At 31.0% G+C, this 3,210-nt stretch overlaps 1 long non-coding RNA gene across 5 annotated transcripts; it reads right to left on the bottom strand.

Moving 5' to 3' along the window:
• Positions 1–495: 495 nt before the first annotated feature.
• On the bottom strand, positions 496–2,958 carry LOC145117424 (uncharacterized). 5 transcript variants are annotated; one of them, XR_013712657.1, is made up of 7 exons: positions 2,757–2,956; positions 2,582–2,674; positions 2,289–2,478; positions 2,189–2,227; positions 1,667–2,027; positions 1,004–1,087; positions 496–919 (listed from the first exon to the last, which is right to left on the bottom strand). It is a non-coding gene; the product is annotated as an uncharacterized LOC145117424 (long non-coding RNA). The 5 variants fall into 5 exon arrangements; XR_013712656.1 differs by having other exon boundaries at positions 2,596–2,674; positions 2,757–2,955; XR_013712655.1 differs by having other exon boundaries at positions 2,289–2,674; positions 2,757–2,958.
• Between the last annotated feature and the right edge of the window lie 252 nt (positions 2,959–3,210).

The following is a 3,210-nucleotide window of genomic DNA, read 5'->3' as shown; positions in this document are numbered from 1 at the left end:
TGACATTACAAGAAACCAAACAACCTTTAATAATAATAATAATAAACTAAATATACATTGCTAGAAATTGGAAAATTAATATCTTGTGTCCCAAAATTCTAGTATTCATTATTGTCGTTCGAAGCATGTTCATAAAAATTTTCAATGCTATAAATTATCAAAACTTTTTAATGCTATAAATTAGCTTTTTTATTTGTATATTTTATATAAACAATAAACTTATCAATATTTGACAATGTCTTACATAACTTCATCAATATTTACCGAGATGTACCATGTCTTACATAACTTCATCAATATTTACCGAGATGTACCATTTACATTAGCGCTTTTTAGTTCACACATTTACTTTGCTGCAAAAACAAAAAACCAATCAATTTGCATCCAAATTGAGAAAACCGGCCTTTTGACTTTATAAATCAAAATTCTCTTTCAAAAGGGACAACATATACAAGCAAACATATAAATGCAGGAACATTCAAGTACACATGAAGATTTCAAACTCACGGTTTATACAAATACATTAGCGAAGTTTTTTAGTTTAACAGTCGTTCAAAACAAATTAGAATCAATAACTCTAAGTTGTATTAGAGAAACTATCTATTTTATTTGAGAGATAAATATCCGGAAAAAAAAAGTAAAAAATAAAAAACAAATTTTTTTTGTAGAATTCCCACACAGCGTTTGTTCCAAGATTTGACCATTTTACCCTTGGGACTTCCGTTAGCTGCTATGAGTTTTAGATCTATATGTATATTGTTTTTTTTTTGGTGTTGGCTTCAAAGTTTTGCGTATTTTCCATGTACATCCCAACCGCCTTGCTTTCTTTTCAACTTATGACCTTTTTGCCCCTAGCTCTAATTGGAAGGTTATATGGGCCTTTTTATATTATTTTTCCTCACTAACACATGTTTTTATCCTACACAAATACAATATCGTTAAATGGAATATCATTTTAACAAAAAACAAAATAGATGAAGAACAACTAAGAAACTAAATGCACCTCCAGGAACCAAGAACCAATTTAGGAGCCTCATCCTACCTTTCAAGCTCCTTTTTATGCACCTTCAATTAAAAACACTAAAATCTACAATTGAAAGGATTAAGTGTTAAATAATTGAATATATCTAATGAATTGCAAAAATACATGTGTATTAGTATAATTTTGTCATTTATCCTTTAACAAATGACTTTCCAAATACCATCCTGAATGGAATTAAATCCAAATACCATCCTGAATGACTTTAACAAATGACTTTCCAAATACCATTCTTGGACATATTGCTGCTCCTAACCTTCAACAATTCCTTGACCTATACAAATATACTATTTCAAAAGTTACTTGACTGCTTCTATATCATCTTTCAAAGCCTAGGCCTACTAACTTCTTTTATGTAGCTGTCAATATACAAAGTTCCACAAAAATTACAAAGAAATCAACACAAAAAAAAATATTAACATTGTTGTAGTTTTTGATGTGTTAAAATATTTGTTGTTATTTGGACGGGTATAGGAAATCACCAATTGGGTCGACAACCTGAAAAAAAAAAAACTTTGATCTAGTCCTAGAATCCCTAAAAATTAGCATGAAACTCGTCTAAAAATCCTAGAATAATTTTTTATTTGCATAATCCATAAGAAAACAATAGAATACACTTTATTATACCTCAACAGGCTGGAAGGTCTACAATTGTAACCATGTCAGTCTCGTCTACTGTGACCTGAGAACAAATAAAAAAGGATGAAAACACTGAATCTTTGTGTAAATATATGTACTTCAGTGGTTGGTAATAAACTATATAAATTTCAGTAAATAATACAATTTATCAGAATGAAGTTCAGGAGAGAAAAAAAAAATCTTATCTTGTTGGGAATCCTCTGTAGTGGAATCCCTGGGTTCATTTTCCAAGATCTGGATATGAAGAGGCTACATAATATCAAATAATCAACCTTCTCTTAAATTCAAATTTAAGGAAGCATTTCTTCGTAAAACCCAATAGTTTGAAAGCATGAATTGTGATCTTAACCTTGGAAACATAAAAATTTCAACTTAGAAATCAACATAAAAAAATAAATGGTATTTCAAAAGAAAATAGAGTAAATGATTAAATAACAAAATGAAAGAATTAGACCAATATGGGCATTCTTGAGGGCAACTATTTTGGAAGAAAAATATGAAAAGGCATACCAGATGGTTCCATTTTGGCAATACAGTCCTTCAAGTTTCCTGTTGCAACATGACATCGTTATTTGTTTATTTAATTGCAGAAATTAATGAAAGACATTACCTTTTCAATCAGACTGAGATCATCAACGTCATTATTTGTTTATTTAATTGTGGTGGTGGCGCTTAGAGCTCTTTTACAGAGAGAGATGGAGGAGTGATGTCGCTGCCTCAAAACATTTCATGTCCAGAGCTCTAAGCTAGGGTTTTTAATGGAGATTACAGCGAGAGAGATGAAGTTGTGTCTTCAGCCACTATAAAAAACCGAAAAGTGCAAGAACCGAAAATCGAAACGAAACTTTAACAAATATATATCAACTTAGGGCTAGAAAACATAAATCGCATTAGGGCTTGTACCTGGTACTACCTACCTGACATGACAGGGCAACGATGTCGCTGTTTCAACCACCGCCACTTGCATAAACCTTCTGTTAATATGAACCAACAAACCTACATGGAATCAGAGATGCACACATCAAGCTTAGAGAGAGAGAGAGAGAGAGAGAGAGAGAGAGAGAGAGCAAAACGAAACTGGAGAATGTAAACTCCTAAATATGTAATTTGTAATGGATGATGGATTCGATTTAGCATGGGATGAGTCTCTTCAATTTATTGTGTATTCCTGAAGAGAGGGATTTTCACAAAAATAGGAGCGGAGAAGTTGCCCTTCTGTTGACGTTGTTGGACGGGATAAGGAAGGAGACGGGTCAAAAGCTATCGACATAACTATGTTAGACTGGATAAGATTATTTTTTCTACAATACATAAAATCGTTGTTATAATTTTATAAGATTTGTACCTTTTAAAATTCAGTATTTGGGGCGAAATGCTTATTAAGGTATATATATATATATATATATATATATATATATATATATATATATATATATATATATATATATATATATATATATATATATATATATATTGTCGTCTTATGTAGCATAGTATGCATGGATGGGCTGCACTATTAACTTTTAGAGGGG

The sequence above is a fragment of the Lactuca virosa genome, chromosome 5 (assembly GCF_052849685.1).
Source record: "Lactuca virosa cultivar CGN04683 chromosome 5, Lactuca_virosa_CGN04683_v6, whole genome shotgun sequence".
Lineage (NCBI taxonomy): Eukaryota > Viridiplantae > Streptophyta > Magnoliopsida > Asterales > Asteraceae > Lactuca > Lactuca virosa.
Note: the sequence above shows the minus strand (reverse complement) of the source record. Positions and strands in the feature narration are given on the sequence as shown.